This window comes from Thunnus maccoyii, chromosome 17 (assembly GCF_910596095.1).
Source record: "Thunnus maccoyii chromosome 17, fThuMac1.1, whole genome shotgun sequence".
NCBI lineage: Eukaryota > Metazoa > Chordata > Actinopteri > Scombriformes > Scombridae > Thunnus > Thunnus maccoyii.
In genome coordinates, this window is record NC_056549.1 from 4,471,282 (window position 1) to 4,492,992 (window position 21,711).

General features: G+C 41.1%; 1 protein-coding gene across 7 annotated transcripts in view; it reads left to right on the plus strand.

Annotated features, from left to right (window-relative positions):
* hivep2a (HIVEP zinc finger 2a) overlaps positions 1-21,711 on the plus strand; it is a 123,885-nt gene that overhangs the window by 73,909 nt on the left and 28,265 nt on the right. The window contains exon 1 of one of the 7 annotated variants that reach the window (XM_042390125.1): positions 8,624-8,877. The exons of the other annotated variants lie outside the window; for them this stretch is intronic. The gene's annotated coding sequence lies outside the window, so the exon portion shown is untranslated. Of the gene's footprint in view, positions 1-8,623; positions 8,878-21,711 lie in introns of those variants that run through there. 7 annotated transcript variants of the gene reach the window in all.

The following is a 21,711-nucleotide window of genomic DNA, read 5'->3' on the forward strand; positions in this document are numbered from 1 at the left end:
TATAAATATTTGAGCAGCCCCATTAGGGAGTGAGGTAATCTTAACACACACGCTCACACACACACTCACGGAGGCTGCCGTCGAGGCGTAGTAGTGCCTAATAGTCTTGTCGGAACGTTAGGCCCCGGAGCTAACGGGCTAATTAAGAGCGAAACAGGTTTAACGAGTTTAGACTGTTCATTAAGGCAGAAACCTGATTAATTAACAGTCGAGGGGGAGAGTTCGTTAACGAGTCGCGTGATTAATTAAAACTACAGATGACAGAAAGTGTAACTTTAAATGGGGAAAAAGGTGAGGAATGATTACTACCACCGGAAGGAGGAGAAAGAGAGGAAAAAAGGGGATAGAAAAGATAAAAAGAAAAGAAAAGTGAGGACGGAATAGAAACCGAAGGTGGATGGATGGATGGAGAGGGAGGGAAAAACACAGAAGAAGAAAAAGAGACAAAGATATAGTTGAATAGAAAGAACAGAGGCAGAAAAGAAGATGAAGGAGGAGAAAAAGGAGGGAGAGAGAGATTGGAAAGGAGAAAGATCGAGAGAAATGAAGATGGAGAGATGGATGGAGGGGCATAGAGTAAGAGAGAGAGAGAGAGAGAGAGGTGGCGGAGGTCAAGAAGACATTAAAACAAAGGGAGATTGTGGCGAGAGAAACAAAGGCTTAATACAACAACTTCCATCCTTCTCTCTCTCTCTCTCTTTCTCGTTGAATGTCGGCTCTTTGTGTTCGACGGTGCAGAGGTCGAGTCGTGTGATTGCTCCCCTCGCTGGACGTCTGAGGTCGGGGGGGAATTCAACCTCCAAAACACTCGAGTGCTCGCTGGAAAAAGAACAAAACAAAAGAGAAAAAAAAAAAGAAATCAATAACCTCCAAGGCAGCAGCTCGTCCTACTTTGTATTTGATTCAGTTGGAAAGTTCTGCGAGGCAACTTTATATCTTGGAAGTTCACTTAAGTTCATTTGTTTCCTTTTTGTGATGTGACCATTTGATAAACATTATTTATAATTTTATTCAATTATCTTCACTATTTTTCTTTTTGCTTGTGGAAACTTGGGAGACGAAGAACAAAGAACAAGTTCTCCAAATTCATCAGCAAAATACGTTGTTGGTCCAGGCGACCTACAACACCACCAAGCCTTTCCTGATCTGACGCCTCCATCAGCAAGATGATGTCATTTATCTGCACCTTTAAAAACTGAACTGAAAAATAAATCAGTTTTATGATGTGACAACGCTGTGATGCTTTCATTCATTTGGGTTCTAGCAAAACATATCATGGTTTTCCAGCAAAACACTTGATCCAGGCTCAAATTAAGGCTGCGACTAGTGATTTTTTTTCATTATCATTAATCAGTTAATAGTTTTGCTTATAATATGTCAGAAAATGGTGAAAAATGTCCATCACTGTTTCCTCTAATGTCTTGTTTTGTCCCGACCGACTGTCCACAACCCAAAGATGTTCAGTAGAACTAAAGAAATTCTCACATTTGAGATGCTGGAATCAGAGAATTTGGACATTTTTCTTCTAATTAACCAAACCAATTAATCTATTATCAAAATAGTCGGCCTTTAATTTTCTGTTGATCGACTAATCGCGGCAGCTTTAGCTCAAATTTTGCCACAATGCAACATCATCTGTCAGCCAATCACATACATGCAAGCGCACATTCCTGGTGAATTACGCTACTGTACACTATTATACTATTGTTGCTGCTGTTTGTCCTGCACCTTTACTAAACAAGGGTTGGCTATCAACCTTTTTTCCTACTTTGTGACGTGAACAATGTATCTGACATATCTGTTCACCTCGCGACCATTGTGATGATTTGTATTTTTTTAACCTTTATTTAACCCGGAAGTCTCTTGAGATACATTGTCTCTGTTACAAGGCCAAAAATAGGTGTCAAAAAAAGTTACGTAAAAAAACACATTAATAACAATTCACATCCAACAACTTGACTATTTAAAACATTTACATGCCTCATGAGACATTTTTTAAACGCAGAGTTTCTAGATTCAGTTAATCTTGTTATCACCGTGGCAACTCTCCAGAGCTGTTACATCTGTAATTGCTGCACACTGTGGTGTGGCGTTTAGGCGTCTGATAAACTCATTAATCTGTTATTAAAACTCAACTTCCTGGATCACATATCATCGTACCCAGAGGCGACACGAAACCGACGCAGCGTCGCATTGTTTTAACAATCAGTCTGAATTCCTGCGAAGGTTTCGTTTGGCACAAAAACAACTTTGATCACAGTTATAATATGAACCACGTACAGTTACAGTCGCAGTCATGGTGTGACCTGTGTTAAAGTAAACACCCTGATATATATATATATTCCAGATGCATTATATGCACAAAAAATGACTAATTGCATTTTTTTTTTTTAGCATTTCATGTTTTGCAACCCTTCGAAACAGCTGGGTCAGCTTTTGTGGTCAAATCAAACACTCCCTTTTCTTGTAAATTCATTTTCGGATCCAGTCGCCTTCTGTGAGCGAGAGGAAGTGAGACTAGACGAGAGAGAGAGAGAGAGAGAGAGAGAGAGAGAGGAGGAGAAGTGAAGTGAGAAGAAAATAGAGGTTAACGAGGAAAACGAGAAAAGATTGAAACTGAGAGGAGGGGGAAGAGATGAGCGGATAAAAAGGAAAGAAGGGAAGGGAGGAGGGAGAGACAAAGCCGGAGAGAGGAGCTGTGTGGAGGAGGAGGAGGAGCAGGTGCTGCTGACAGCGCCTTCATCTGTTCCTATGGTTTCCTCACCCTGTGTGTGAGTGAGTGTGTGTGTGTGTGTGTGTGTGTGTGTGTGTGTGTGTGTGTGTGTCTCACAGATAGAGACAAAACAGTGGTAAAGACTGCAGGAGTAAATGGGAACGAGTGTATCAAGCGAGTGCGTGTGTGTGTGTGTGTTCATCCATTCAGTATGTCAGAGTGTGTTGGAGGCCCATTTAATACATTTCCACCACATCACAGTCCAGTAAAGGTGCATTAAAAATCCAAAACTATGTATTAATGGGAGATATGAAACCTTTATCATGTAGCCAAGTCCTTAAACTTAAATAAAAAGGTGTGATGAAGGGCTGATTAATGAGTTTTTCACTGTATTCATTGTTAAAAATGTTTGATTCTCTTCATTATGGACTGACTCACTAATGGTTTTTGTACTTCCCTCAAGCAAAATAAACACATATGTCACACTCCAGTTGTCTTTAAGTGATTGTTTTGGTATCGGCTAGATTTTGACTTTATCAACCGGACCTTTTACATTCCACAACTACCTCGTATCCGTGGCGACTGGCTGGCGGCTGAATGATGACAGCTGAGGTGACGTGACATCAATGTGTCACTCAAAAGAGGTTCGCTTCAGGTTGCCGTTAAATTTTGTTCCTGGTCCAGTCATTCAGTCCGGATCCACCAGAGTCCACCTACTGAGTGTATATAAGTAGTATGTGTGAGTAAACTTGTGTGCTTGTGATGTGAGTGTGAACATTTATTGAGAAGAGAGAGTGCTGGTTTGGATATTGTTATGAAATTAAATTAGGAGTTTTTTAAAAATGTGACTTAAAAGCTGGACTGATGTTTAATGTGTTGGGGGTTATGGTGTAAGAATAGACACTAGGCAGCTACTGTAGCTTCTGAAGCAACACTGTTACTTCACAGGAGCTACATGCACATGCACAAACCACCTCAAAATGTAGTAAATATACACATTGCGGCTTCCTGTAAGAGCTGTAATTGATCATTGTGGGCTGTTTGTGTGTTTTTTTTCCGTCTGACACTGGTAGAGATGGAGCAATTTGGCTTCAGGTACCATATAATTATATATTATATGATTTTTATTTACAAAGGTCTCCTGTTAAAGCTTCCTCAGTAAATCATTTCTCTTCTCAATCATCTGCTGTCACGTGAAGTTTAACACGTGTACCTACGAGCAGGATTTGTGACATCACAACTAGTTTGGAGCCAATCGCGGTCCAGTATGAGACTTATGCAAATGTGATGTGGAAAGTTGAAGCACTGAGATTGAACTTAACAGTGAAGGAGGAGACGTGTTGTGTCCAGCAGGAAAACTTTTGAAATGAACAATATATTTGCATATTTATAGATTCTGGAGGGAGAAGGAAGCAGTATATAAACCATATTAGACTTTAAACTGTTAAATCAGTGATTTAAATGTAGTCTTTGATTGTTTCTGAGGCTGTAGGTGCTTTTGTTTTGTCTCCTGCAAAACAGATGAGAACACCTGATTAAATAAAGGTCATATCAGACAAAGTCTTTGACACTTTAAACCTTCTGCTCTGCCTGTTCTTCCATTAGTAACTGATTGTAAATACTTTTTATAAAGCATTCACTGTTAAAATACAGACTAGCATATCTTCATACTTTAGAGGAGCAGCAGTGAGTTGTACGTCTGTGACGCTGCTGACTGTCTGCAGACAGAAACAGCAGGAAGAACGAATCTTTAATCAGTCTGAACTATCGTGAACTAAAACACGTTTCGATGCAATCTGAATGAATTGTTTTGTTTTCTGTTTCCTGGAAGCTAAAATGCACCTGATCTCTGCACATGATCCTCTCTCACTTTCACTCTCTCCCTCTCTCTCTCTCTCTCTCTCTCCCTCTCTCTCTCTCTTTGTTTCATCCACTGTAAGCCTTATTGTTCTTTCCAGCTTTGCGCGACCTCTCTCTCTCTCTCTCTCCCTCTCTCTCTCTCTCTCTCTCTCTCTCTCTCTCTCCCTCCTTCCCCCTCCTTCTTCTTCTCCACCGGCCCGGTGTGCTGTGCGGCCGGGACGTCGCTGTATTGACAGTAAACATCCCTCTGGCTGCCACGGTAACGCGGTGTCAGGACCCCCCGTGCTGGATATTTTGCAGCACTCGGGTGTCATGTGCGTGTCGGACATGTAGGATCTTGTCAAAAAAACACACACACTCGCATATACTGTACACATACACTCAAGTAGAAATGATTTGCTAATGGAGAAAGTTGAGTAAACGGCTAAAAGTTTGTACTTGTACTTGAGCGTACTTTTGCTCTGGGGCTGTTTTTCATGTTCTTGCTCCCTCAGTTGCGAGGACCTTACGAATAAGGAGTGCATGATGTTGACTTTCACGCTCTGGAAACCTCGGACCCAAGCTAACGCTACCTTAATGCGAACCCCAAGCTCTGTGCGCTTGGGCTAACGTTAGCTACCTTAGCTAAATTGTGCTAACCGGGCACGCGTTGCTATCAAGTCACATTAAACTTAGTGATATATTGTGACAATAGTCCGACTCGGTGTGAGTCCCGGAGCCGAGGAGAGCAGCAGGTGAGCCGACTGTCAATCACAGCTGTCAAACAACACCCACACGGTAGACATCAAAGCTACTACAAGTCTTCAAATCTTCAATTCTATTCAATTCTATTAGAGGGCCTAAATTTAGAGACCATGATTGAAAAAAATGATCAACTTAGCGTTTCTAGAGAGAAGTTGACTCTGTCAGTTGGTCTAGGGTCCATCTGTGGCACTTTAAAGTACTTCCACATTGGCTTTGCTGCTTGGTTGGACCTTGCTAATGCTTTCAGCCAGGTCCCAACATCTGGTGGAAAGCCTGAAACCAGAAGAGTGGAAGCTTGTTATAGCAGCAGATTGATGCTCATGGTTTTTATGATGACAACTGTCACATATGGGTGTAATATTTAGGTGTCTGCATACTTCCTTTGGTCGTCCACATACTTCTGACCTCATTGTGTGCTGTTTTAGATAAATAGTTTGTATTGAAATCAGCACAGTTTTTTTCTCCTCGGTGACTTATTTTCCTTCTTTGTATGTTCTGGCAGCACGAACGCATCTCACGTGTCACGACAATAAAGCAATTGATGTTTTAAAAAAAAAGAAAATTGCAAGAGAGGGAAAGGAAGAGAGATGCAAATCAGTGGCAAAAACTGCAACAGGAAGTGGAACAGGAACCTTTTTCATATGCAGGTGTACAGTACAAGTTACAGTAACACACACACACACACACACACACACACACACACACACTGCAGGCAACAGTCTGATGTCTCTCTGTAATATTTTAGGATGAATTTCAGGCATAAAAACTGAGTGAATTTAGCTGTTTCTTGTTTGCCGAATTTGCTCACGGAGCCATCTGTGCTACTGAGAGTTCAGGCTTTTTAATTCTATAAGATGTTAGTCATCCTGCTGAACACACACACACACACACTCACACACTCAGACCGCACACCTCCTACCTACCTGCTGCTCTGCGGATGTGAGGGGACAGAGATTAGCTCTATGCGTGGGTGGACAGCCAGTACTGGTGTTTGTGTGTGTGTGTGTGTGTGTGTGTGTGTGTGTGTGTGTGTGTGTGTGTGAGTAACGGGTGTTGGGGACAGTAGTCATTCAACCGCCCGCCCCCATTGTGTCAAGAATAAACTGCACACACACACACACACACACACACAACACATACATTTTGCTGCTTATAAATAAAGAGACAGGACAGGAGAAGATACTACAAACAGGCTCACAAACTGCAGGCAGCAGCCATCATCCAAATGCTGATATACATTCTGGCAGAGTCTGGGGAGGTTTTTCTACTCAGTCGGCCAATTTTGTATCCAACCAACCGTCGGTTGATCCTTCTCGAGTTGTATTCTTTCTGTAAACATCAAGCTGACTGGCAAAATAGGGAAATTGGCTGGTGAATTTTGAGCTGTAAGAGACGGTGATGGCTGCTGTCTTCTTGGAGTACCATTAAAAAAAATCTTTCACTTCCTTTTCTTTTCATTTTCATATCATCACATCTACTGAGCACTGAACACATACATTAAAATGAAGAAGAATTGGGAGTTTTAGTTGAGAATTTTTTTTAATCATCCAAGAAATTGCTACACGCTGAACTCTTGCAAGCAAAACTTCATATTTAGGCCTCGAGCGGTGATGAGTATTTCACCTTTTAGAGGGAACAGAAAGTGTCAAGAGCAGCATGAGTTTCACAGGCGGATATCAGAGCTGCAGAATCGCTTCAAAACTTATGTTAACGGTGTCAGAAAAGTGCTGGAAGTTCACACCAGAAACAGCAGCTGGCAGTTAAACTCACAATAGTTTGAGCCTTTTGTTGGATGTGAGACTGTTGAATTTGCTGGTAACGGACTGAACATGCCGTTGTATTTATTTCTCAACACTTCATATTTTCTAACAAAATGAATGAGCTTTCTGAGCAAAGGCATCCAAAATGGAAGCTGTTTAGGCTTCAGCCAGTGGTCCAAGTCTGAACTGGCACGTAGTGAAACAGCAAGAAGAAAACCTCCATTTATATAATATTTCATTGTGTCAATTTTTTATGAGAGCTGCTTTATACACCTGTCAATCACCTGATAACCACAGGCCAAAACAAAGGTTTATTCTAGGAAATTATTCCTTGAAAAATGGTTGTTGATCTTGCATATTTCTGTGGAAAAGCAACTTTTTTTTTTAAGACCAAAGAGGGTCAATGTTGTTGCCTTATGTTTAGTAGTTTGGCTTCAATTACTTTCTTCTGTGTTTGATATTTACGAGTTTGAGTTGATTAATTACAAAAAATCATCAAAAATTAGTCACTAAATGTGTATTTTACTGTCATCTGTGGTTTTACTGTCACAAAACTGTGTTTTTATTGAGTCACTCAACAAATCTTAATCTTAATAACGAACAAAGTGTAAAAAATGAAACTACATCTCGTAAAAAACAAAGCTTGTGATGAAAAGTAGACGTTAAACAGGTTAGTAAACAGGCTTCAACTCAGAGTGATACCAGTTTTCTTTGTATGACTGCAGCAGCTTTTATGGGATTACATGTTTCTCAGTTCTATATGTGTACTTTTATTTTGTAAAATGTTTATTCTGTTGGTTGACAGTTGATACATGTTTTATTACCTAGTGCCCAACAATAGAGAACTGGTACACTCGGCTGTTCTCTGTCAGCCGTCTCTACATAAATAAGGGTAACAAAAAGCTCTGATTGTATCCTGTTTGATTTGTGAAGTCTGTAAGTGAAAGTTTTCATAATTATCCGCCCTACATAGTATAAGTTCTGTTATCGGTGGTGTTTGCGAGGCTCAGACTGCAAGATTCTGATGCAACGCTGTGAAAAATGGCCTCCAGGACCACTTGGTTCCTGAGAGGAAAACTAACTCAGCAATACAGTGCAGCTAAACCTGCCTGCAGGCTTTTTTAAGAAGGAGAGGAGAGAAAGAGGAGAGGAGAGAAAGAGGAGAGGAAATGAGAGGAAACAGGACGAGAGGAAACAAGAGGATAGGAGAGATAATGAAATTAGAAAAGTATTGAAGAGGTTCAGAAAGGGAAAAAAAAAAAACATGAATGAAAAAAGAGAGAAAAGAAAAACATGGCACGAAGAGAACAAAGATAGAGAGATAGAGAGAGGAAGGAAGGAAGAGTGGAGGAGAGGAATAAAAAAACAGAGAGGAGATTGAAGAGAAAAAACGAGGGATGTAGATGAAAGAAAACAACTTACATAAGCGTGAGCATCATGTCCGTACGCACACAAACAGAAATACACACACTTCTATACACCAGGAATAGTCTCATGCCCCGAATATGACTTTTTTTTTTTTTTTAAGAGCTGCTGTGGGCTGGGATCTCCCACTCCGAACGCAGCAGAGCGTCGATGCATCATTCATTCAAAGACTCCAGAAACTTCTACAACGGCTGCCAGTGTGTGCACAATGCTAATTCAACATGAATGCATGAAGAGGGGCTCCTACAATGGCCACCAGTGTGCAGAGGACGCGCAGTTTGCGTCAGAAACGTCTCTGCGGCCACAGCTGGAGGCATCGCGGCGGCTAAATATATCGAGAGAGAGAGAGGAGAGGTTGTTGTGGTGCGCCTGTAGGTCAGTTTAGAGATGTCTCGAGTAAAAAATCAACTGTCTGATAAAGTCTGTTTGTAAATGTTTGTTGCTGTGACACACTGCCCCAGTCTCTGCTAGAGGTCTGCACTGGTATGAAGCTGAGGTCTGAGACCAAAACCCTAAACTGAGATGTGGAGCCGGTAATGATACATAAACCCAAAAACCAAAATCTGAGCCCAAAAACAGACGCCGAAACCCCAAATTTTAGGTCCAACTAGGACCTAAAACTGACACCAAAACCCAGAACTGACATCTGAACTCGAAACTGATATCTAAATCCAAGACCATAACACTAGACCCACATCTGAAACCAAGAACCCAAAAGACATGAACCCTAAACTGAGATCTGAACCCAAAACCAATATCCAAACCTAAAACTGACACCCAAACACAGAACAGAGATCTGAGCCCAAAACTGAGACCTGAAAACCAAACTTTTTATCCAAATCTGAAACTGAGACCAGAACCCCAAAGTGACCCCTAAACCCAAAACTGAAGACTAAATCTGAAAATGAAATATGAATACAAAATGTAAACCTAAACCCCAAAACTGAGACCAGAACCTAAAGCTGACATTCCAAACCAAAGAAGAGAAACCCAAATGGAGAATAAAACCGAAATCTGAAACCCGAGCCCAAGACTGACACCTAAACCCCAAATTTTAGGTCCAACTAGGACCTAAAACTGACACCCAAACCCAGAACTGACATCTGAACTTGAAACTGAGACCATAACACTAGACCCACATCTGAAACCAAGATCTGAACCCCAAATTAAGACATGAACCCTAAACTGAGATCTGAACCCAAAACCAATATCCAAACCTAAAACTGACACCCAAACACAGAACAGAGATCTGAGCCCAAGATGTGAACCTAAACCCCAAAACTGAGACCAGAACCTAAAGCAGACATCCAAACCAAAAAAGAGAAACCCAAACCCAAACCCTGAGCCCAAAGTTGAGACCTAAACCCAAAAACTGAGATCTGAGGATTTCAGGTAAAGTCTAGTTTAACTCACAGGATGGAGACTGTGGGGTTTTAGCTATCTGCATGTTACCGTTCTCCAAAGGCCTGTCACTACATGAAACAACCACAACCTCCGAACTAGCAACCGGCTCGGCGAGTTTTGATGAAGATTTGGATCGTGTAGTAAGGCAGGGCTGCTCGGTTCTTTCGGTGAACGGTTGTAAAGATACACAGAGAATATATTTAGAGCATTAGGGACGTTCTTGCATGTTTTCCCACCAGTCACAGAAAAAGATTCATATTCCAAGCCTCACCCGCAGTGAGCTAGCGAATGTAAACACAAAGATATGGCATGAAAATACCATGGTTTTGTTAGTGTCTCCCTTGGTTGTTGGTGTTTCCTTTTTCAGGGATTTTGCCATTTTAATGTCAGGGCTCGCCTCCCTACATGCAAATTTTCCACCAAAACAAGTTTCTCCCCCCCTTGACAATATTTTGCAAGGGCATTATCGCTACATCCTGGGCTCGGCGGCGCCGAAGACGATTGCGATTGGTTTAAAGAAATACAAACAAGCCAGAGCGTTTTTTTTTTCCCCCCCTCTATAGGAGAATGATAATGATTCAGCCAGACGTTTCTACAGTGCTGGCACGGCGTTAAAACAGGAAGTGTGGAGATATTGTAGATCTTGGCTACGCGAGACTCTGTAAAATCAAACCAGAGATCTTTACCTTCCAGAGAAACGACAACACTGTTCAACCAAACACTTATAACATTGCTGTATATAAAATCTTTTTAGGAACTCTTAGGGTGCTTATTTGTTGTCGCTGGATCACAGGAGAACTTTTAACAAACTATAAACTCCTCCGGTACAGAACATCATAAAACCTGAGCGTCCATCCACAAAACAAATCCCTTTACCCCTTCCTCTGTCCATCTCGCTTCCTGGTGTATTTTGCAAACTGTTGTGGAAAATGTAATGAAGCTACACGCATGCACGCACACACACGCACGCACGCACACACGCACACACACACACACACACACACACACACACTCGGGGCTAACTCAGTAATAGTTTCAAGGCTGGCCCAACAGCCCTGTGGAAAATATGACTGCCTTCTCTTTTCCACTGGCAATTTACACCAACAGGACGCCTGTTTTTCCCTTCCTCACCTCTTCACCCGCTGCCCCCCCCCCCCCCCCCCTCCCCAAATCTCTCTCTCTCTCTCTCTCTCTCTCTCTCTCTCTTTCTCCTTCCTTCTCTCCAGGAACATGGAATTCTTTAACAGCCTGAATTGGTGCTGTGTCACTTCATGTTTCCTATGTTAACCACAGTGTGTGTGTGTGTGTGTGTGTGTGTGTGTGTGTGTGTGTGTAAACCCTTTTTTTTTGCCTTTTAAGAGCTACTACAGTCCAGTAAATGCACTTTTGCATGCAAAAACTTGAACAAAACCTGGAACAGAATGAATAAAAGATTTAACAACGATAAATTATATCTTTTTTTTTTTTTTTTGCTGGAAGTTATTATTCTAATAGTGAAAAAGTGGTGAACTCCCACACACACTATAAACACACACACACACACACACACACACAAAAAGAAGCCACATGTCACGCATATAACTTTTTCAGGGGATGATTTTACTGTAACTATCAAATTCTCAATAAACCTTCGTACTCTAATAATTAATGGGTCTCCCAATTCAACTGTAATGGATTTCATTGTTAACTGAGCATTTTGTACACGTATTAATGTCAACAGTAGTACACCAGAGTCATTCTTCCACACTGAGTTCCTCCTTTTAACAGAAATACTATCGCCACACAAGAACATGGATATTTGATAACTCTTGTATTAAGATTGTATTCAATGCCAACAAGTATTTTGAATATCTTAACTCTAATGGTGTTTATGGCTTTATTATAGTTAATAAGAACTCCTTATAGTGGCCTTTATGCAGCTCCTCAGTTCAGCCTCTGTCTGAAAAAGGCAGTTTTAGCTCCTGTCTCTTTAAGGCCCGCCTCCTCTCTGTTCTGATTGGTCAGCTTCAGGAAGCTTCCCCCAGCTCCAGAGGCTACGTAAACAAACTATAGTAGCAGGATTTCTCTTCTTTTTCTCGTTCTTTACTCAAAATAGAAACTTCTCAAATACATCCGCACATGTTCGAATCTAAATCTGATCTGAAATATGAGAGTAAACAACACAAACAACCTTAGTGACAAAGATTACGTTGCACATGTTGATGGACGTGTGCAACAAGATGACATCATCTCATCAACAAAGTCAAAAAAGTTTGCAAAATGAGTGTTGAGAGCAGGCTGATACCTTGGATTTGTCTTCCAGTATGTCAAGTTTTGGAACTTTGAACATGTTTAACATCCGACGTCGTAACAGTATATAAATCACAAAAAGCAGAATATGTCCTCTTTAAAGTACGGTTAAGGGTTTAGGCAACTAAAACAGCTGATTAAGGTCAAGGAAAGTTCAGGGTTGTGGTTAATAAAAAAGCATCCACCATCCCGACCTCCTCATCTTTACATCCCACATCACTACATAAAGAGCACGCAACTTCCTGGCATCATGAACGTAGCACTGTAAGGATGCCGTGCTGGATCTCAGGCGCTCATTCGTTTCGTTTTGATCGACTCTACTTCAACTTTCATGATGTTAAGCCGCCTTTAGAGGTTTCACAGTAAAGGTTTTCCAGGGAAGAGTAGGAGAGTATCCCCGATGAGCGTTTTAATTTGGAACAGATGGAGGAAGTGTCGACTCTGCATTAAGAGCAAATTAACAAATGGGAGTAAATTAGAGAACAAGGAGGCATCTCATTAAAAAGGCCACTACACTAATTAACGCAACTTTGTAGAGTTAAAAGTCATAATCAATTATGATTATTATTTTAGAGTTTGTTTTGTTGCACAGTAGTGAAAGTGTTGAATTTGTGCACAATTTCTTATAGTTGAGTCAACATAAGAATCAAACAAATCACAGTTTACTGTTTATTACACTATACACACTATTTTTCCAGGACTAATATGGTAGGAAACTGTATGATGTAACATAAAGCTGAAACCACACACACACACGTCAGTTGTGTACACTGGACGGCGCTGAAACAGAACAGAGAGTGACTTCACCTCACTGGACTTCAGGACCGAACACACACACACACACACACACACACACACACGATTACACGTGTTCATACGAAATCCTACAGCAATTATGGACTCACATAACTCACACACACACACATTTGGGGTTAAACCCAGTCCTCTTTCAGTGGTTTGGTAAGGAATGAATGGGATTTTGTGTCTGTTACTGGTAAATTTTTACTATATTTGCTCCACTGGCCGGTCTGGTAGACCCTCATCCTGTGTTTACTCTCAGTCTGAAGACCCTGCAGGCCTTTCTGTGAGTGCATCCGAGGGTTAGAAATAAGCCGTATTTCCTCCTTTATCAGATTTTTCTGGTTGTTTTTCTGGATACATTTTATTGACCAATTAAGCCGCGTCTCCACCCTCCGTTTGTCGACTTTATTTGTTTTGCCCCTGTTTGTTGGTTTTGTTCGGTCCGTGCAGCGGTTTGTGTCGATAGGCATCTTCTTCCTCTCGTTTTTTTTTTCCACACACACACACACAGTTTTTCACATTTAAAAAACACATTTTAAAAAACAGATCACCTGGAAACCCGCAGGGGACGGTATCTGCATGTGTGCCTGAAAAACAAGCCAACGAGTGACATACGATGCTGTGGGAATGTAAAACAAGGACCCTTCACTTTAAAGTTTCACCTTATTTTATCAACTTTAGAGTATTTTTCCTCCTATTTTTTTAATTTCTGGCACATAAACATATTATTATTGTGACTTTCTTTAAAATGAAAGTGTTTAAATACAGTACTGTGCAGTTTAAGTCCTACATTTTAAGCTCTTATCCATGTGGTGTTTCCTGCACATCACATCCAAGTGATCCTTTGGGAACTTCGGGATACAAAAAACGTCTTTGGGAACAGTTGGAAATTCTGTTCATAGATGGATGAACTTGACTTTGGGACGATTCATAAATGTTAAATAATGGAAATATGATGTGAATCATCACGTCGTCCCTGCTGATTACTGCTGAAGTCACATGATCAAACAACAGACTTCCTGGTATCTATAGCGACCTATCGGTCACATGACGAGTAGTTTAAATGTATATACAGGAAACAGAAGCAGCCTCAGACGCACAGATGAAGGCGAGATAGCCGAAGATGCTTGGCGAGTAAAACGTGATGTACGGGAGGAGAGTTGAGTGTTTTAATTTCTGAGAGTTTGCTGGTAAAAATTTGAAAAAGAACAAATGTCTCGGTGAAAGCGGAGAACGATGGATCATAAACTTAGATTCCTTCCCCGTCACAGAGCAGAGATAAGTTTGGAGTATTTCCGTTGTGTAACTGAGGCTTTTATAACAGCAATTCAGCAGCAGCAGCAGCAGCAGCAGCAGCAGCAGTACTGTAACCTTGGCACACCAAGAACTTCCTCCTCCCACACACACACACACACACACACACACACACACACACACACACACACACACACACACACACACGCACACACACACACACACACACACACACACACACACACACACACACACACCCTCATCCTGTCTCAGCAAAGCTGCCTCTGCTGCTGCCACCTCCCACACACATACTTTATTCAGGGCACACACACACACACACACACACACTCACACACATATTTTTCTGACAGAAATATCCAGTAGCATAATTGACTTCCTACCTGCTGTAAATCACTGTCTACAAGCTGTCTGCCAGAGCCTGTGTGTGTGTGTGTGTGTGTGTGTGTGTGTGTGTGTGTGTGTGTGTGTGTGTGTGTGTGTGTTCACAGTTCAGATTAAGTTCATTTGATTCATCTCCCTCACACGCTCTCTTAGATTTAATTTCAGTCATTTCTGCACAGCCTCCTTGTTCTTCACACACATAATCTTTTTTTTTTTTTTTTTTTTCAAATCCAGAAAGAAAATCTACGGCGGCGGCGGCGGCGACGCCTCGGCTTAACGATATGATTGACAGCACTAAATTAAAAACTAAACATGGCCACTTCGGGAAAAAAAGAACAGTAGGCGATTTAAGTCCTGGGATGACAAAGCGATGATGATGATGCTCGCGGAGCTCTGGAGAGACGTGAACGACGGAGTTTTAGGTTGAAACGGATCGATTTCTATTTCTGCTTCTTCTTCTTCTCTTTCTGTTGTGGCCATCAGACTGAAATCCTCCGGTTAGATCAAGCACTTCACTGTGATGGTAGAAACAGCTGTTGGCCGTTTATCTTACGCAGCAGTGTAACCTAAGAGTTACATACATATAGGACACAATTTACACTCGATGCCAACATTCAGTGTCAACGCAGGAATCGTTGTAGAGCTGCAATAATTAGTCGATTAATTGAATTTTGAGCCATTATATTGAGAGAAAATGCTAAAATCCTCTTGTTCCAGCTTCTCAAATGAGATTATTATCTTGTTTCTATGGTAATAAATTGAATATCTTTGGATTCAGAGCTGTTGGTCGGGATAAATTAAGACTAAATTAGAGGTTGCATCTTATTGACCAAGCGACTAATTGAGAAATTGAGGCAGACTTTTATTAATTTGAAGTGTTTTGTTGCCTCACTCTAACCGCACCATAACCACAATCTCTCTGAAACCTCAACCAGACCGTAGTTGCCTATTACAGATATTGTAGAAAGCGAGAATGTGAAAAACGTTGGTATTGAATGTAATGTTTTGCAGAATCGTCCAATATCGGTGCTCTTGCCTGGTGTTGGGGTTGCACTTACAGACTTGTTTGTTAACCTTTTAATGTCCAGTTAGACCAGGAAGTGAAACAGCATATCTTTATGAAACAACCGCTGCAGGAAGGTTGATGATGCAGTGACTAGTGACAAGCTGCTGATGCTACATCTCAGCTGTGCAGCAGTTTATAGTGGATTGAACATAAATATAATAGCTTCCTGTTCCCGTAGAGGATAACGTTGGCGATTAACTCGTGTGCAGATCCAAACCGACGATGAACTGATCTATTTGCAAGTATTGTGTGTGTATCCGAAGCCTGATATATCCTCTGTCCCGTAGACCTCCATCATGTTTGGTCACGTTATTTAGTTTAGAAACGGAAAGTAGACAAGTATCCGTCGACTTTCTTTGTGTGAATTAGAGATAATCATCGTCGTTCTTAGCGGGATGACGATGTGTTTTAGGGTTTTGAGGTTTTAAGGATTTTATGAGCCTGAAGTGGTTTAAACAGTTTGTCTTTAAAGAGGAGAAAGTCAACTAATTATAAACTAATTTATCTAAAAGCACCTGACAGCTGTGATTAATATGTTTCAGTTTGGTTTTGTCCCAGTTTCTCCTCATGTAATAACGCTTTAATTATACTTTAACGGCGCCTCGTTTTAGACGTCTTGTTGCTTCTTTATCTCATCTTAAAGTCTTTTGTCCATCACACATCAGAATCAAAGAGCTCTAAAGGACTTCTTTCTCTAGAGCTTCCTTTTTTTTTTAACTTTCAATCTCCCAGAGAAAAAGAGGCAGAGAGGCTGATTTCTGCACCCACAAGAGTAGAAAATAGACCAGAATTCATTGCGGCTCCAGAGACAGGACGGGTTACGAGAAAGTCTCGCTGTATTTCGACTGGAAAAAGCTCTCTCTCTCTCTCTCTCTCTCTCTCTCTCTCTCTCTCCACCTACTCATGTAACCCAGAGGTGACAGCAACCAGCTCAGGCACTTTCTTCAGAGGTTGTCAAAAGGCTTTCTGGGATATGGAGGCAGTCAGCAACAGAAATAGAAGCAGATTAGGGGAAATGGGAACAGATAAAACAAAAATATTAATATGAATTGTTCTAATTTTGATCTGTACACCTCCTGAACAACCTTTATTTTTCTAACAGTAGGCAAATCCACATGTTCTTCTTCTTCTGCAACCAAAAAAAAAAAACCTCCTTCACGCTTATAAAGTTGCACAAATGTCATGCTGGGAACTTCCTGGTCAAACCACAAGCCCCTGCTGTTCGCCAGAAGGCAGCTTCACTGCAGCAGCTCAAAGTGCCTTGCACGAGGGCACTTGAGCAGCCGGTGGAGTTTTGGAGATTTTTTTACATTTTCGCTCAGATGTTATAATTCACACATGACTTTTTAATTTTCATCGCAAAGTTGCATAAATGTTTTACCTGGTCTGATGTAAGAAAGCAGGTATTGTAATATAACTGCTGAGCAAGTGTATTTTTATTTATAAAACTACTGGCGGAGGGATGAAATTGGCTTTAAATTTTATTTGGACTGGCAGCGAGAAGCTCTTAAAATGTTTTAAATTTAACTTTGCAGCGACCTGCAGTCGGCATGCTCGCAGCTCTCGCACACACACACACACACACACACACACACACACACACACACACAGAAATTAAAAGCAATGTTTCTTAGACTTAACTGCTTCTCTTCATATTTTTGCATAGATAATCATGATCTTGTCATAGTTTATTCAGATTTTTTTCAGTCAGACAGAAGTTATAGTTTGACCTTTGCAAACTCTACATATCTTTATATGTTCGTTGTAAATACTGAAGATATAGTATTGATTTTATTTAGGTTAAAGTAGTGAGAAATTATATTTTTGGCTTTTCTCATTACGTCGGTTTGGAACGTGGACGTCTTCCTGTACAAGATAATATAATAATAAACAGAAAAACTGTCACAAAAGTGGTATTTTTTTTGCATTTATAAGTAGTTCTGTGAAGTTTGTCTTGTCCCAGTATAAACTGGTCCAGACTTATTTTTAGTATTTTGAGTTTTCCAGTACTGAGTTTTACATCACAACAACTGAAACCGAGTTTAAAGCCCTGATGAAACGGCGTTTAACTTCCACATAGTGACGTCTTTCCAAGTGAAACAGGATCGACAGGTGGGGCATAACATAACGTACCGGGGGGGTGAGTCATGATGAATCAGCAAAAAGTTGATTGATGGGTGGATGTTGTGATATTATTGGTTCAAGCCTACGAAAGCACACGTAATATTTTGTTTTACAGGAAGAAACTGATTTTTTTTTGTATTTTTTTTTGGCATATATTGTTAAAGAGGTGCTGAATATGACTGAGAATGTGATCTTAAAGGATTAAAAATGTATTTTTTCATTTCAACTGGACTTAAAGTTTAAGTGTTGGACTTTTCAGACGGTCCCTGCTGCACATAGAGACCAGTACTATGTCTCATTTTGGTGAAAGTTAGATCAGCTCGTCTATCCGACTGCGGCTGGAAAGAGGCAAACTGGTTTTGATGTGGGAAGTTTGAATCTGTCAGTATGTTTTCAACTTTACTGAAGCGTGAAGCATAGCTGGTAGTTTTTCTGTCAACGACGCGTTTGTTGTTTTACGCTCACAGAGAAGAAAAATGTCACCACACCAGCGACTTCAGGGAAACGCTTCTGTTGTTTCTCCGTCATCTCGGACAGCAGCGTCACGGAAAAGTAACGCGGCTGCAGGCTACCGCTAAGCTATCGCTAAGCTACCGCTAAGCTACGCCGTGTCGTCTTTGCGGATGTGCTTAAGTAGATAAGATGTGAAAAAAAACAAAACTACTGGGAGAATCGTAGATCCTGCTTCTGATTTCAAAGATAGAAATCGAACACTGGTTTCGATCGATCGAGTTCCCAGTTAAACACTTAAACACACTCTTACACTTCAGTCCAGCTTATTGTTCCAGTAACTTCTGTCTCCCTCCAGGTAAAACAAAGGTAGTGTTTTAATGGAGGTGTGTGTGTGTGTGTGTGTGTGTGGTTTCGGTCCAGTTGGGGCCAAACAGAGCAGAGCCAAAAAACAAACACACTGCCAGCTGCCCTCCATCGCCCCTTCTCTCTCTCTCTCTCTCTCTCTCTCTCTCTCTCTCTCTCTCTCTCTCTCTCTCTCTCTCTCTCTGTCTCTCTCTCTCTCTCTCTCTCTCTCTCTCTCTCTCTCTCTCTCTCTCTCTCTCTCTCTGGCTGTATAAAGTGGTTAACCACTGAATGGAAATCATTAGTAACATGTTTAAATAATTTACACAGCGTCTGACCACCCAAAGTACCAGAACACTTCGCCTACCACTCAGAAATACGAACCCGGCCTTTGTGTGTGTGTGTCCGATCCATGCATACGTGTGTGTGTTTGGTATGTGTGTATACCTGTGTGTGTGTGTATGTGTGTGTGATGGTACAGTAACCTGACACCAGCTGGCATGACTCTCATCTTCACCTGCTACGTCCCGTTTCGAAACGCACACCGTCCCCTCACTTTCTGTTGTCTCCTTATCGTGTCCTTGTTCCCTCATTTGTATCCTTGCTCCCTTAACTTTTGGCTTTAGCTTCTGTACTCCGGCGTGTCCTTGATCCATTTCTTTTGTCTTTGTTTCTTCATTTCCACCTTGCTCTTGTCTCTTTGCCAATGTCTTTATCCTTTAGCTCTCATATTTTTGGCTCTATAGTCTAGTGTGTCCTTTTCCCCCCTTTTCTTTGGTCTCTTTGTTTGCTCATTTTCTGTCTTGTTTTAGTCTCCTTAATGTCTCTTTGTTCCCTCATTTGTATCCTTGCTCTCTGTCTGGCTTTTGTTTTCTTATCTCTGTAGTCTGGTGTGTCTTTTTTTTTTTTTTTTGGGCTTTCCCCGTTTCCATCTTGTTTTGGTCTCTTTGCTGTGTCCTTCATTTGTATCCTTGCTCCCTATCTTGTTTCCTCCTCTCTGTCCTGTTACAGAGCTCCTTGTTTACTCTCTTGCATCCTTTTTCCTTCACTTGAACCCTTAATTTCTCTTCTATGTCCTCACTTTCTTTGGTCTTTGTCTCTTCATTTTCTGTCTTGTTTTGTTCCCTCATTTGTATCTTTGTTTCCTCAGTACTCTCTCGTGTCCTTGTTCCTTTTCTTTGGTCTTTGTTTCGTCGTCTCTGTTTTGTTTTTGGTCTCTTTTTGCTGTGTCCCTCCTTCATTTGTATCCTTGTAGTCTCTCTTTGGGTCTTTATTTCCTCGTTTCTGTCCTGTTTTATTCCCCTTATTGTGTCCTCGTTCCCTCGTTTGTATCCTCGCTTCCTATCTTTGCCTTTTGTTTCCTTGTTTCTGTCCTGTTTTAGTCCTCACCTGAGTTATGAGTTTATTTATTTACACAGGTTAAAATCAAAGAAATACACATAAAGAACAATGTGCAGGGAAAGGAAAAAAGCCTAGATGGCCTTATTGATTAGCTAAATAACCTACATACAAAAGAAAAACGACAGAAAAGTATTATAAGGATCCCTCTCTCCTTTATCTCCTCTCTGTTGTGTCCTTACTCCTTTTCTTTCTCTCTCTTTTCTGTGTCCTTGTTTCCTCATTTGTATTCTCGGTGCTGTTTCTTTCTTACCTTCGCCAGCAGCCTTCTTCTCTCACCCGTGTCCTTTGTCCTCACTCTTTTGTGTCTCAGTCCCCCTTATTTCTCTCTTTGGCCTTTGTTCCTCTCTCCTGAATCTTTATCATCTCTACTGCATCCTCCTTATGCTGTATCGTTTCTTCCTCCTCTGCATCATTTCTTCTTTCTTACATCTGTTTTTTTTTTCTTGTCATCTTTTCCTCCTCTTGTCCTCCCGCCCTTCTTCTCTTGTTCTCTCCCTTCTTCCTGTTGTCTTTTCCATTGCTGCTCTTCTCTCTCCTGTATCCTTAATTCTCTGTTTTTGTTCCCTTTTTTTTTTACACATTGCCTTGTTTCTGTTGTCTTTAGCTCTCTTTTTCTCTCCTCTTCATCATCATTCACTCCTTTGTCCTGTCACATCCCTGGACTGCATTTAAATGGTAAATGGACTTCATTTATATAGCGCTTTTCTAGTCTACTGACTACTCAAAGCGTTATACAACACATGCAAACATTCAGCCATTCACACGCTGATGGCAGAGGCCGCCATGCAAGGTGCCAACCTGCTCATCAGGATCTAATCTCACACACACACCACTGGCACGCTCATCGGGAGCTATTTAGGGTTCAGTATCTTGCCCAAGGACACTTCAACATGTGGACTGGAGGATCCAGGGATCAAACCACCGACGTTCTGATTGGTGGACGACCCACCGCAGTGTTCTCGCTCCCTTTTCCTGTAACTTAATTTCCTTCTTCTTAATTACTCATTGTAAAAGTAATTATTCACTCCTTACTCAGCAGCAACAGTAACATGTTGTATTACTTATTACTTAACTTTTGTTGCGAAGCCGTCAGCGCCGTCAAAGTTCAACAGCTCAGAATCCTCCAAACTCACTCACACGCTGCTTCATTAGTGTTTAACACATGTAAAAACAGAAAATTTGTGGTTTAACAAGAAGGCAGAAAACAGTTTGGAGGGATTTACTGACCGTCCAACAGCTAGCGTTAGCGTAGCCTCAGCGTCAGCAAACCCCCTCCGACTCTGAACTAAACTAGCATCAGGTGACCCCTGAATGTACCTGTGGCTAATGTTAGCATGCCGGCTAACAACACACAGCATGTGAATAAGAGACCACACTGATATCAACCCTCCAGTAATCCCAGTAAGACGGCGAGCACAGAGCGTTACTGGGATGAGTAACTGTAATATAACTACTGAAATTCAAATTGTAATCACTTCCTCTATTTATTACTGAAATAAGTAATTACATTACTGTAAGTAATACATTACACTGTGATCCTTAAAGATCATAAACCATGTCGTTGTTTGTGTTTACTGCTCCTGCTGTTACAACATGAAACATAAAATGCTGCAGATGCAGAGGAGTGACAGACACAAAGAGACTTTCTCTCTGTTTTTGTGTCACAGGAATTC